The sequence below is a fragment of the Anas platyrhynchos genome, chromosome Z (assembly GCF_047663525.1).
Source record: "Anas platyrhynchos isolate ZD024472 breed Pekin duck chromosome Z, IASCAAS_PekinDuck_T2T, whole genome shotgun sequence".
NCBI classification, from domain to species: domain Eukaryota; kingdom Metazoa; phylum Chordata; class Aves; order Anseriformes; family Anatidae; genus Anas; species Anas platyrhynchos.
Window position 1 is genome coordinate 69,066,237 of NC_092621.1, and position 15,608 is coordinate 69,081,844.

Sequence of the window (15,608 nt, forward strand, 5' to 3'; positions counted from 1 at the left end):
ATGGCAGAGTGACTGAATGCCTTCTTTGTCTCTGATTATAATGCTGGAGGCCCTCCTAAGGATCCCTGTACCCCTGAGGCCCCAGAGGAGGTTGGAATAAAGTAGGAATTTGCCTCAGTTGATGAGGGCTGGGTTAAGGGCCAATTAAGCAAGCTGGCCATCCATAAATCCATGGGTCCATGGGTGCTGAAAGAGCTTGTGGAAGTCATTGCTAGGCCACTCACCATCATCTTTGGTAAGTCATGGGCATCGGAAAAGGTGTTGGAGGACTAGAGGAAAGCAAATATCACTCTGGTCTTCAAAAAGGGCAAGAAGGAGGACCTGGATAACTATAGACTGGTCAGCCTCACCTCCATCCCTGGAAAGGTGATGGAACAACTTATCCTTGGTGTTGTCTCTAGTCATATTAAGGATAAGAGGGTCATTAGGGGCAGTCAACATAGAAAGTCTGTGCTGCCAGTCAGCAAAACCTGGACAGGATGGAGAGCTGGGCAGCAAAAAAACAGATGAGGTTTAACAAGAACAAGGGTAGAGTCCTGCACCCAGGAAGGAAAAACAGCATTTATCAGTACAGTACCTGCTGGAGAGGAGCTCTGAGGAGAAGGACCTGGGGGTCCTGGTGGACAACAGGTTGGCTATGAGCCAGCAGTGTGCCCTGGTGGCCAAGAAGGCCAATGGGATCCTGATGTGCATTAAAAGGATCATGGCCAGCAGGTCAAGGGAGGTGATCCTCCCCCTCTACTCTGCCCTGGTCAGGCCTAACCTGGAGTACTGAGTCCGGTTCTGGGCTCCCCAATACAAAAAAAGACAGGGATCTCCTGGATAGAGTCCAGGAGACTCTTTGTGGCCCAGCAGAGGGCCACAAAGATGATGTAGGCCCTGGAGCATCTTCCCTACGAGGAAGGGCTGAGAGACCTGGCTCTGTTCAGCCTGGATAAAAGAAGAGTGAGGGGGAATCTAATCAATATTTATAAATACATGACGTGTGGGAGACAACAGGATATGGCCAACCTCTTTTTATTGATATGAGGGGACAGGACAAGGGGCAATGGCCAAAAAATGGAGCACAGGAAGTTCTGCGGAACCAACATGCGGAAGAACTTCATGGTGAGGGTGACGGAGCACTGGAACAGGCTGCCCAGGGAAGTTGTGGAGTCTCCTTCTCTGGAGGTATTCAACGCCTGTCTGGATACCTACCTGGGCCACCTGCTCTTGGAAACCTGCTTTGGCAGGGGCGTTGGACCCAGTGATCTCTTGAGGTCCCTTCCAACCCCTAGAATTCTGTGATTCTGTGTAATTTACTTTGATTGTCTGCATCCAAGTCTTCTCCTGGAGGCTTCCACATATTTCACAAACTTGGCATCCTTGGTGGGGGCAGAAAAAGCTGTTTTTTGTTACCAAGTATCAGGAAAAATATGTGCCATTGGGTGTCAGTGTATGGGGAAGAAGATGGATCTTGTAGAGCACTGAGAGAAAACTTTGCCATCAGCTACTGAGAGAAAAATTCAGCTTTATCATAGAATTATAGAATCATTTAGACTAGAAAAGGCCACATAGCTTGGTGGCACTGTGGCACTGTGACACAGGGCAGCAGGAATTCCCCCAGGGGAAAAGTCAACTTCCTCCCTCCCTCCCTCCCTCCCTCCCTCCCTCCCTCCCTCCCTCCCTCCCTCCCTCCCTCCCTCCCTCCCTTCATCCCTCCCCCTCCCCCCCCCTCCCTCCCCCCTCCCCCCTCCCCCCCCCTCCCTCCCCCCTCCCCCCTCCCCCTCCCTCCCTCCTTCCCTCCCTTCCTTCCTTCCTCCCTCCCTCCCTCCCTCCCTCCCTCCCTCCCTCCCTTCCTTCCTTCCTTCCTTCCTTCCTTCCTTCCTTCCTTTCTTCCTTCCTTCCTTCCTTCCTTCCTTCCTTCCTTCCTTCCTTCCTTCCTTCCTTCCTTCCTTCCTTCCTTCCTTCCTTCCTTCCTTCCTTCCTTTCTTCCTTCCTTCCTTCCTTCCTTCCTTCCTTCCTTCCTTCCTTCCTCCCTCCCTCCCTCCCTCCCTCCCTCCCTTCCTTCCTTCCTTCCTTCCTTCCTTCCTTCCTTCCTTCCTTTCCTTCCTTCCTTCCTTCCTTCCTTCCTTCCTTCCTTCCTTCCTTCCTTCCTTTCCTTCCTTCCTTCCTTCCTTCCTTCCTTCCTCCCTCCCTCCCTCCCTCCCTCCCTCCCTCCCTTCCTCCCTCCCTCCCTCCCTCCCTCCCTCCCTCCCTCCCTCCCTCCCTTCCTTCCTTCCTTCCTTCCTTCCTTCTTCCTTCCTTCCTTCCTTCCTTCCTTCCTTCCTTCCTTCCTTCCTTCCTTCCTTCCTTCCTTCCTTCCTTCCTTCCTTCCTTCCTTCCTTCCTCCTTCCTCCACTTTTTCTTATGGTTCCTCATTTTTTCAGTTACCAGAGTAAATATGTATGTACCTATAACTGGTATGAAGCGTACCTGTGGATGTAGCTGATGTACACTACACTATTGTAGCATATCTGTGGAATTTTGTAGGCTTTCCCCCTGTTTCTGACTTGTACATTCACATGGAAGCACATGATGTTGCATCTGTTCACCTAGTCCTTGTAAAGTTTCAGTTTAACAGAAACTCGGAGGCTTTCTGGTTTTGAGCAGGGTAATTGAGTAGGTAACCATTAGGGTTAATTAGGGTTACCCTAATTGATTAGCAAAACCATTGTGTTGTGGAAAACAAAACAAAAAATTACAGATGAGGTTGCAATGATATGATAGAATAAAATACACGGTAGGCAGCTCTCCCTCATCTAAAAGATTACATTAGTTTAATTGTGAGGAATGGGAAGCTGAATTATGTAGATTTTCTTCGTTTTGTGTTTTATTTTCTTTTGTTTTTGTGTGTTAGTTTAAAGGAAGTTGAAGCACACAGCTGTACTTTGCATCCCTAGAGGACCTGTGGCCTCTCACAATGCCAGCACGTCCGTGTGAAAAAGACCTCTGCACGGTGCAAGGCTGCCCTCTGCTGGTAGCCGAGGCTGCAGCACAACGGCATCAGGGAGCTGAGCATCTTCATCCCTGGGATTGCATCACACCTGTGGGAGTCCCCTTTTGAGCTCAGACTTGGGCCTTTAGTCTCCCGAACCCGTCTCTGGCCCCGTCTCCTTGCAGCAGTTCAGATCTGTGCTGTGGGTATCTCAGCTCCAGCAGTGATCTCTCCTGCATCTAGATGTTGTAGCTTGTCTCCAGTCCTGTCGCCAGCCCCATCTCCTCTGACTGCACTTCCGAGACAGTCTGGACCTCTTTCATTCTCTTCTTTGTCTGGGAATGCTGACGGGCCCTGTCCCTGACACTCAGCTGTGCACTGCTGCTGAGGGCACTGCCTGTGTTGGGGTTCACCGGCTCCTGGCTCCCCTTTCCCTGGAGAGCAGAGAGCCCTTGATACAATGGTTCTTATGGGCATAGGGCTCACACAAAAATGAAAAAGTAGTGCTGGAGTTGTGGGAGATGTAAGGCTGCTTAGCCATAGACACACTTCTCTTCACTCCACTGAGAAACATACTGCCCCCATGCTGTGGTGAGTAGTGCCTTGAGGACTCTGCTCTGACACAGCTGGCATGGGTGGACATTTGTTAAGAAGCCAAAAGGTGAGGTCATGCAAGCCCTTGGGAACTCAGTGCTTCTTACACAGATTCCTGCACAGAGCCCTTACCAAAGAAATAGTCTCTCAGCCCCAGAGAATGCTGATTCATGTCCTTTTTCTTGTGGTCAACGTGCAGCAGGGGTGTCAGACCTGCATGAAGCCCTTCCATGTGGTCTGGCTGTAGTGGTGGCTGTAACCTGATATGACAGGTAACCATAATGCTGAACATACCTGATTAAGTACTATCTTTTTATTCCTGCCTAGAAGAAGGCAAATACTGTTGAGCAGATGGTAAATGATGGGATCGATGGTTGGATATCCCACCTGTTTTACGTGGGCAGGATGTCTTCTTCATGATAGGCAATACTGGGAGTAGCAATGGGACCACCAGTGCTGTGAACACCTGTGCCATTTGTCCTAGCAGTCCTTCCCCTCTTATGGTCCACTGTAGTTGACTAGCAAGGCTCTATGGGTTTCCCAAAAAAAGCATAGACTGACCCCAAAAAACAGCTAGTGGACCCATGAACCACAACTTTTTGAGTCCCTGCACAGAGACAGTAGCCAGTGTTGGGGACTTCCCTTTGCCTGTGGTTGTGGGAGGCCTTACTGCAACCTTTAAGACCACAATGGGGTGCAGGCTGGTGCTATATGTACTTCCAATACAGTCTGTAAGGTTGGTGATATTATAGAACTTCTTAAAAACACCACCTGGTTGTCTGAGGAGGGAAACGTAAGAAGTGAGCTGTGACCTGAGGGCATTCCCATATGGGCTGGTAGCAGCCAGAGAAATATAAACAAGATAGAAAGAGGCACCTGTGTTCAACAACAAGAACAAAGTGGAAAAAGCTATGAGAACCTTGACTGGCAACCAACTCGCCTTACATCCTGTTAATAAATTTCCTCATCTTATAAATGTGTATGAATACCTGAAGGCAGGATGCAAAGACTAATGTCCTAGGCTCTCTTTAGTGGTGCCCAGCTACAGGACAGCAGGCAATGGGCACAAATTGGAACATGAGATGTTTTCCTTCAACATCAGGAAGCACTTCTTTACTGTGCAGTTTATGGAGTTTATGGAGCACCAGCCCAGTTTGTGCAAAGTCTCAGGAATTCCCCCTCCTTGGAAATCTTCAAAAGCTATCTGCACATGGTCCTAGGCAACCTGCTGTAGGTGGTCCTGCCTGAGCAGATGAATTGGACCATATGACCTCCAGAGGTCCCTATCAGCCTTAACTATTCTGTGATTCTATGATTCCTCTGTATTTGCATTAAATTTATACATCAGTGTATCATATTGTACATGGCTAGTAGCGGCCTGCCAGTGGACATTTCACAGAATTTCTAGGTTGGAAGAGACCTCCAGATCATTGAGTCCAACCTAACACTAACAGTCCCCACTAAACCATATCCCTAAGCTCTTCATCTAAATGTCTTTTAAAGACTTCCAGGGATGGTGTCTCCACCACTTCCCTGGGCAGCCTGTTCCTGTGTCTAACAACCCTTTCAATAAAGAAGTTCTTCCTAACATCTAACCTAAAACTCTCCTGGCGCAACTTAAGCCCATTCCCCCTCGTCCTGTCACCAGGCATGTGGGAGAATAGACCAACCCCCACCTTGCTACAACCTCCTTTAAGGTATCTGTAAAGACCAATAAGGTCGCCCCTGAGCCTCCTCTTCTCCAGGCTGAACAAGCCCAGCTCCCTCAGCAGCTCCTCGCAGGACTTGTTCTCCAGGCCCCTCACCAGCTTCATCGCCCTTCTCTGGACTCGCTCAAGCACCTCGATGTCCTTCTTGTAGCGAGGGGCCCAAAACTGAACACAGTACTCGAGGTGCGGCCTCACCAGAGCTGAGTACAGGGGGACAATCACCTCCCTAGCCCTGCTGGTCACACTGTTTCTGATACAAGCCAGGATGCCGTTGGCCTTCTTGGCCACCTGAGCACACTGCTGGCTCATATTCAGCCAACTGTCCACCATCACTCCCAGGTCCTTCTCTGCCTGGCAGCTCTCCAACCACTCATCTCCCAGCCTGTAGCTCTGCTTGGGGTTATTGTGCCCCAGGTGGAGGACCTGGCACTTGGCCTTGTTGAACTTCATGCAGTTGACCTCAGCCCATCGGTGCAGCCTATCCAGATCCTCCTGCAGAGCTTTCCTACCCTCGAGCAGATCGACACACGCACCTAGCTTGGTGTCATCTGCAAACTTACTGAGGGTGCACTCAATGCCCTCATCCAGATCATTGATGAAGGTATTAAAGAGGACCGGCCCCAGCACCGAGCCCTGGGGGACACCACTAGTGACTGGCCTCCAGCTGGACTTGACTCCATTTACCACAACTCCTTGGGCCCGGCTATCCAGCCAGTTTCTAACCCAATGAAGTGTGCGCCAGTCCAAGTCAAGAGCAGCCAGTTTCTTGAGGAGAATGCTATGGGAGATGGTGTCAAAAACCTTGCTAAAGTCAAGGTAGACCACATCCACAGCCTTTCCCTCATCCACCCAGCGCATCACTTTGTCATAGAAGGAGATCAGGTTCGTCAAGCAGGATCTGCCTTTCATAAACCCATGCTGACTGGGCCTGATCGCCTGCTTGCCCTGCAAGTGCCACATGATGACTCTCAAGAGGATCTGCTCCATGAGCTTCCCTGGTACTGAGGTCAAACTGACAGGCCTGTAGTTTCCCAGGTCTGCCTTCCAGCCCTTCTTGTAGATGGGCGTCACATTTGCTAACCGCCAGTCAGCTGGGACCTCCCCCGATAGCCAGGACTGCTGATAAATGATGGATAGTGGCTTGGCCAGCTCCTCTGCCAGTTCTCTCAGTACCCTTGGGTGGATCCCATCCGGCCCCATCGATTTGTGCACATCCAAGTGCCGTAGCAGGTCACCAACCAGTTCTTCGTGAATAGTGAGGGCCACATCCTGCTCCCCATCCCCTTCCACCAGCTCAGGGTACTGGGTATCCAGAGAACAACCGGTATTGCCGCTAAAGACTGAGGCAAAGAAGGCATTGAGCATCTCCACCTTTTCTCTTGTAACTAAGTTTCCCCCTGCATCCAGTAAAGGATGGAGATTCTCCCTAGTCCTCCTTTTTCTGTTGATGAATTTATAAAAAATAATAAAAAAATTATTATATATAATATATATTATATATAATAATATAATATAATATATATAATATAAATATAATATATATATATAATTATATAATAATATATAATATAAATATATAATATATATAATATAAATATAATATATAATATATAATATATATATTATATATATAATAGATATAATAAATATTTATTATATAAATGTTTTATTTATAAAAAAATTGCTGCTACATTGCTGCTTCTCTTAAAAGACATTTAAAATGCTCCTCTGCATTTGGGGTATTTGCTTTGGGGTATTTTTGAATTTCCTGTCTGAAGAGAAGCCACGTTACAGGCTATCTTGAAAACTTGGACTTGCACAGCTTACACAAGGTAGCAGGAAAGTCCCTGAAAAGAAACAAGGTAACTGCGGCAGAGGGGGTTGCACTGTGGCAGGCATACTTGGTGGACCTTCCACAGCCTTACAGATACAATGATGGTGTTTAGTGTAACTTAACAGTGACAGATATATTGTTCAAACAAGCCTGAGCCACTGATTCAAGAGAAAAAACAGGTTCTGAAATATTTGAGGCTTTTAAAGCTGTTTCTACTAGGAAGCACTAGCCTCAAATCACAGACTGACGAGGCAAAAAATATTTAAGCCAGCCTTCAAGCAAACTGTTAAAGTAGTGTAATGTTGACGTTTTTTGTTGTTAATAATGCATCAGAAGCCTCCATCACAGGATGTTTTAACAGGGTACTTGAAAGCAATAGGTGGGGATATTTTACCATACACAACACTTTTAACTACATTTAGGTATTGTTGACATTTATGAAGAACTACTGCCACAGTTTCCACAGAATGATTGGAACCCAATTTGTGGTTGTGAACCCTTCAAATTCTGTGAGGATTTGGAAAAACCTGCATGGGGGTGTGTTTATAACTGAAGAATCTGCCTCTGCTCAAGAGGAGAACATATGGGCTCGACACATTAGAGTGTCCAGAACAAAAGAAAGATCTGAGGAAGGTTTAAACCCACCCATGTATGTGGATTACCATAGAACCTGGAATGGCAATAGTTTTTCTGATTTTCAAGACATCCCTGCGATGTATGAAACAGCTGCTGGAAGTACATTCTGTAGCTGGTGTCAAAAAAAACCCTTAGGGTTATCCAAGAGGTCATGGAGCCATTTTCATGGAAGCACTTGATACAGCCATGAAAAAAGCTCCCAACAGCTGCTAACACCCCACCCATAACCACCCAAGAAGTAGGATCCTACTGGATATTCACCACCTTGCATGATGGATTTGAATATTTCACTTTTCAGCCACATACATAAGCCATTGGTTAGAGGGTGTCAAACATCTCCTTTTCCTCTCGTGATGGCCATGTGGGGTGACAAGTGTTATTGTGCTAGGTTTAAGGAACAAAAAGTGGTATGCGGGCATGAAGGCAGAGGTCAGCATAGCAGATTGAAAGGTATAAATGAAATGATAAACCTCAATATTCTCACAGAATATGTGATAGGTCATCATCATAACCTCATTGACCTGCAGGCCCCTCTCAAAATTTTTGTATCCTGCTGGCAATAGTATCTCAGTTTTTGTGGTTTCTTTGTTTTTGTTTGTTTGCTTTTTGTTTTGTTTTGTTTTACCAAGTTAAAAAAAAAAAAAAAATCATCTAATTAGCTTCACAGAATGGGAAAAAAAAAAAAAGTATTTTTTTCCTCAGGCATCATGCAGTCTGCCCCACAGCATTCCCATGGTGGAAGAGGGCCCATGTGACTTTGATTTTCACCAGTTTTGAAAAAAAAAATAGAGGCAGATAACCTTTGCAGCTCTTGATTCCCAAAGCTTGAAAGGAGGGTGCTTGATTTTGTGGGTAAAACAAATGTAAAGAGTCAATGTAAATATAAAGAGTAAAAACAAGCAGGTTGGGTACTTCCACACACATAAATTTACCATGTTGGGTGACTGATTTCACACCCATTTCTTTTCTTTCAGAAGCTGACTAACAACAAGGTAATTATGATAGTGCATAATGTACTATGAAAGTGCAGTGCCAAAACTCTGTCAATAACCAGCTGTCCTGGTTTCAGCTAGGATAGAATTAATTTTCCTCCTAGTAGCTAGTAGGGTGCTATGTTTTGGATTTAGGATGAGAAGAATGTTGATAACAGACCAATGTTCTAATTGCTGCAGAGCAGTGTTTACACCAAACCAAAGACTTTTCAGCTTCTTGCTTTGTCCTGCCAGTGGGCAGGTTAGGGGTGCAACAGGAGCTGGGAGAGGACAGACCCAGGACAGCTGACCCAAACTGGCCAAAGGGGTTTTCCATATCATCTGACATCATGCTAAACAATATATAGGGGTGGCTGGCCATGGTGGCGTGGCTGGCTGCTCGGGGTTAGGCTGGGCATCGGTCAGTGGGTGGTGAGTAATTGCATTGTGCATCACTTGTTTCGTACACTTATTATTATTATTATTATTATTATTATTATTATTATTATTATTATTATTATTATTATTTTATTATTATTATTTTTTTCCTACCCTAATAAACTTTCTCTATCTCATTCCACAGGCTTCATTTTCCTGATTCTTTCCTCCATAGTCCCAGGTAGTATGGGAGGGGGGAGGGTGAGCGAACATCTGTGTGGTGCTTAGCTGCTGGCCAGGTTAAACCACAACAGTCCACTTGGTGCCTAACATGCGGCTAGAAGGGTTGAGATACTGACAGATCTGACCAGAGTATGTTAAACCAAAACTGGTATAAGTATTAGACCTGCTTAATAGTTGCTAGTCACAATGTTGATTGCTTTGATCTTAGGTCTGCAGTGCCTGTTTTCCAGATTGAGTTATATTGCACCTTATTTACTGTATGTGATCCCTGTCATGCTGTTCATCCTTTCCAGGGGCTAGTTTAAGATTATTATTTTACTGTGTGGTGTAACACTAGCTTATGATATGATAAAATTTCTGGTCATAAGACTAACCTGGTATTTGTATTCAGCACTGCTATCAACTCTACACTTTGGAAACCATATCTCAGAAACTATTACCTTATTTCTTCAGGGAGCCAATCTATGAAGGGGACGGGGAGATATTTTTTCCTACTTGTTCACCCTCCCTTTCTCCTTCAGCCCCCACTTCTCCTCTGGGCTAGCTACAATGGTTCTTCAAGATTTTGAATATCCTTGGGGTGTTCAGAACAGCATGTTGTTATTGTTATGTCTCCTGAATGTGCTTCAGATTTCATTTAAGGTTAAACAACTACTTAGGAATGCCATCCAGAGATCTATCTTGAGGCAGGATAGTTATGAGTGGCAGGGAATGTGGGAGGATATGGGCAGGTATCTAGAGTAGTGGGCACCTCCAGTGCTTTGGAAATTCACCCCTGAACAACTGCAAAATCCTAAAAAACTGGTAGAATGCTTGAAAAAGGGGTGTAATCACCCTGGCAATTCCAGAAAGACAGAAATCGCTGCAATGTGCTGGGGTCTAGTCTATGCCTATCAAGTTGCAATTGATGCCACTATAAGCTTAGTGACAGACCCTGCGGCAACTCCAAGTCCTGTGACAGGCCCAATGGCCACTGTAACCCCTGCAGCCACTCCAACCCCTATGATGGACCCTGCAGCCACTCCAGCACCTGGGGCCACTGCAGCCCCTGCAGCCACTCCAACCCTTACTGCCACTTGAGCCCCTGTGGCCACTCCACAGGGGTTGGATCACTCCCCTGTGATGGGCCCAGTGATCATCCCAGCTCCTATGACAGGCCCAGGGGTTGTTCCAGCCCTTGTGGTGGGCCCAGCCTTTGTTCTAACCCCTGTGGCAGGCCCTGCATTTGTTTCAACCCCTGTGGCGGGCCCTGTGGCTGGGTCAGGGAAATGAACTATAGCAGTGCAAATTGCCCCTGTAACCAAGGTGAAAAAATAATTTAGAGAGTCAGATCATTTAAAACACAAAGAAACTCCTGCTAAGACTAAGTATGGAGAAGACAAGGCTGGGCTGTCAGAGGAACAGGAGATGAAGATGAAGATGTCGCAAAACCAGCAGTAACTACTCAAACTTATACCAGTGTTAGCAGTGTTAGATGTGTGAAAAGATTTTGGTCATTGTATAGGGGAGCAGCTTGTCACCTGGCTGCTCGGGTGCTGGGACACCAGAGGCAATAATTTGGAATTAGAGGGCGGGAAAGCCAAGTGTCTGGGATCCCTTGCTAGAGATGCAGGCATTGACTAAGTACTTGGAGATGGAGCACCAAGCTACAGCCTCTGGAGGTGACTCCTGTCAGCTGTGAAGAAAGGGTATCCCTTCAAGGAAGAACTTGTATGTCTACCAGACAAGTGGACCACTATGGAGAAGGGAATGCGGTACCTGAAGGAATTAGCCATATGGGAGGTGATTTATAGGGACCTAGACAATGAACAAATATCTACAGATCCAGAGGAAGTCAAGTATACACAACCCACATGGCAGAAGTTTGTACGGAGTGTACCATCATCATATAACAGCCCTTTGGCAGTAATGGCTTGGAAAGACCACAAGGAACCCACAGTGAATGAAGTGGCTAAACAACTTCGCTAGTACAAAGAAAGTCTTTCCTTTTCCCTACAGGCCTGCATCTCGGCTGTGGAGAAACTTTCTGAAGAGTTTCACCAACTAAAAGAGAATACTTTGGAGAAACTTTCTGAAGAGGTCCATCAACTTAAAGAGAATTTATTTTCCTCCCCACCTGTACAAACCAGTGTCTCATCTATCAGGGGTAAGCATCTTTCCGTGCAAGGAAGACGACATAGTGGGTACACCCCCTGTGCCATCCTGTGTTTTTACCTATGTGACCATGGAGAGGACACAAGAAAACGGGATGAAAAACCTACCTCGACCCTAGAGGCACGGGTACATGAGTTGCAAAGAAAAACAATCAGAAAAAAGGGGTTCTCTGAGAAGCTTGCTGCTCCAACTTCCAGCGGGCAGTCCTTCAGACACAGAAATGAAGATTCTGACCAGGATTAGAGGAGTCCTGCCTCCAGACAGGGGTAGGAAAGGGACAATCGAGTTTATTGGACTGTGTGGATTCGATGGCCTGGCATGTCAGATGCACAGAAGTATAAGGCTTTAGTAGACAACAGTGCACAGTATACTGTAATGCCTTCAAGCTATAAAGAATCACAGAATCACAGAATTTCTAGGCTGGAAGAGACCTCAAGATCATCGAGTTCAACCTTTGACCTAACACTAACAGTCCCCACCAAACCATATCACTAAGCTCTACATCTAAACGTCTTTTAAAGGCTTCCAGGGATGGTGACTCCACCACTTCCCTGGGCAGCCTGTTCCAATGTCTAACAACCCTTTCAGTAAAGAAGTTCTTCCTAACATCCAACCTAAAACTCCCCTGGTGCAACTTAAGCCCATCCCCCCTTATCCTGTCACCAGGCAAGTGGGAGAATAGACCAATCCCCACCTCGCTACAGCCTCCTTTAAGGTACCTGTACAGAGCAATAAGGTCACCCCTGAGCTTCCTTTTCTCCAGGCTAAAGGGCCAGAACCCGTCTGTATTTATGGGGTGATGGGGGGATCCCAGCAGTTAACTATATTGGAGGCTGAAGTGAGTCTAACTGGGCAAATGAGTGGCAAAAGCACCGTACTGTTACTGGCCTGGATGCTCCATGCATCCTTGGCATAGACTGTCTCAGAACAGGATATTTCAAGGACCCAAAAGGGTTCCAGTAGGCTTTTGGCATAGCTGCGTTAGAGACAGAGGACCTTAAACAGTCGTCTACCTTGCCTGGTCTCTTGGAGGACCCTTCTGTTTTGGGTTTGCTGAGGGTCGAAGAACAGCAGGGGCCAATTGCTACCACAACTGTGTACCAGTGGCAATATTGCACCAACCGAGACTCCCTGATTCCCATCCATAAGCTAATTCATCAACTGGAGAATCAAGGAGTGATGAGCAAGACTCATGCACCTTCTAATAGTCCCATATGGCCAGTGCAAAAGTCTAATGGTGAGTGGAGACTAACAGTGGATTATCATGGCCTGAAAAAAGTCATGCCATTGCTGAGTGCTGCAGTGCTGGAAATGCTAGAACACCAATACGAACTGGAATCAAAGGTAGCCAAGTGGTACACCACAATCGATATTGCTAATGCATTTTTTCTCCATTCCTCTATCAGCAGAGTGTAGACCACAGTTTGCATTTACTTGGTGGGGTGTCCAATACATCTGGAATCAACTGCCCCAAGGGTGGAAACACAGCCCTACCATTTGCCATGAACTGATCCAGTCTGTGCTGGAACTGGGGGAAGCTCCTAAACACCTGCAGTACATCGATGACATCATTGTGTGGGGTGACACAGCAGAAGTTTTCGAGAAAGGTAAGAAAATAGTCCAAATCCTTCTGAAGACTGGTTTTGCCACAAAACAAAATAAAGTCAAAGGACCTGCACAAGAGATCCAGTTTTTAGGAATAAAATAGCAAGCTGGATGTTATCAAATCCCAATGGATGTGATCAACAAAATAACAGCTACGTCTCCATCAACTAGCAAAAAAGAAACACAAACTTTCCGAGGTGTCGTGGGGTTTTGGAGAATGCACATTCCAAATTACAGTCTGATTTTAAACCCACTCTACCAAGTAACCTGTAAGAACAATGATTTCAAATGGGGCCCTAAGCAATGACAAGCCTTTTAACAAATTAAGTAGGAAATAGTTCATGCAGTAGTCCTTGGGCCAGTCTGAACAGGAACGAATGTGATCTACACCGCAGCCAGGGAGAATGGCCCCACCTGGAGCTTCTGGCAGGAAAAGCCTGGGGAAACTTGAGGTCAACCCCTGGGGTTTTGGAGTTGGGGATACAGAGGATCTGAGGCCCGCTACACTCCAACTGAAACAGAGATATTGGCAGCATATGAAGGAGTTCAATCTGTTTTGGAAGTGGTAAGTACTGAAGCATAGCTATTCATGGCACCCTGACTGCTGGTACTAGGCTAGGTGTTCAAAGGAAAGGTCCCCTCTACGCATCATGCAACTGATGCTACATGGAGTAAGTAGGTTGCACTAGATTACTTAGCAGGCTTGAATAGCAAACCCCAGTCACCCAGGAATCTTGGAAGTAATTATAGATTGGCCAAAAGGCAAATATTTTGGGATATCACTGGAGGAGGAGGTGACCCATGCTGAAGAAGCCCCACTGTATAACAAACTGCCAGAAAATGAGAAGAAATATGCCCTATTCACTGATGGGTCCTGTCATGTTGTGAGAAAGCATTGGAGATGGAAGGTTGCTATATGGAGTCATACATGATGAGTTGCAGGAGCTGCTGAGGGAGAAGGTGAATTGAGTCAGTTTGCAGAACTGAGAGCCATCCAACTGGCTTTAGATATTGCTGAATGAGAAAAGTGGCCAGTTCTCTCTCTATAGTGTTTCATGGATGGTACCAAATGCCCTGTGGTGGTGGTTACAGCTATGGAAGCAGAACAACTGGCAGTGCAGGGGCAAACTCATCTGGGCTGCTGCATTGTGGCAAGGTATTGCTGCCTGGGTAGAGAACCTGGTTGTAAAGGTATGCCATGTATTTGCTCATGTGCCCAAGAATCAGGCTACTAAACAATATCAAAACAACCAGCAGGTGGATCAGGCTGCTAAGATTGAAGTGGCTCAGGTGGACATGGACTGGCAACATAAGGGTGAATTATTTATAGCTCGATGGGCCCATGACACCTCAGGCCATCAAGGTAGAGAAGAAACACATAGGTGGGCTTGTGATTGATTGGTGGTCTTGATCATAGACACTATAGTCCAGGTTATTCATGATTGTGAAACGTGTTGCAATCAAGCAAGCCAAACAATTGAAGCCTCTTTGGTATGGAGGATGATGGCTGAAATATAAATATGGAGGGGCCTGGCAGACTGATTACATCACACTCCATCAAACCCACAATGACAAGTGCCACGTACTTACAATGTTGGAAGCAACCACCAGACGGCTGGAAACATCTCCTGTGCCCCATGCCACTGCCTGGAACACTATCCTGGGCCTTGAAAAGCAAGTCCTATGGCAACATGGCACCCCAGAAAGAATTGAGTCAGACAATGGGACTCATATCTGGAATAACCTTATAGACACTTGGGCCAAAGAATATGGTATTGAGTGGGTATATCACATCCCCTATCATGCACCAGCCTGGGACATTGAAAAATTGAGATACGCATTTGGCAAAGGCCACCTGGTTAGTCCATACTAGGGGATCTGCCAACCGAGCTGGACCTGCACAATCAAACCTGTTATGTACTGTAGAAGGGGATAAAGTTCCGGTAGTGCATGTAAGAAACATGTTTGGTAAGACAGTCTGGGCTACTCCTGTCTCAGGAAAAGGCAAAACCCATTTGTGGGATTGCTTTTGCTCAGGGACCTGGATGCACTTGGTGGATAATGCAAAAGAATGGGAAGGCTGAATAAAATACAAATGACGTGTCCCCTTCAGACTCTCATTCTTCTTCATTTTTCTTTTCTGCTTCTCCTTCATCCCAAGGGTCAGCAGAGCAAGAGGCAAAGGAAAAATGTAGTTTGAGACATGTGTCCCAGTTTCCTGCACACGTCCTATGCCGTAGATCAAAGAATAATAGAATCATAGAGTATCTGGAGTTGGAAGGGAGCCACAACGACCGTTGAGTCCAACTCTACACCACACCACCCAAAAATCAGTCCCAATGCCTGACAACATTTTCCAAATGCTTCTTGAGCTCCAGATGACTTGGCACTGTGACCAACAGGGGATCCTGTTCCAGTGCCCGATCACCCTCTTGGTGAAGAATCTTTCCCTAACACCCAGCCTGACTGTCCACTGTCACAGCTCTGTGCTATTCCCTCAGGTTGAATTGCTATGACCAGAGAGAAGA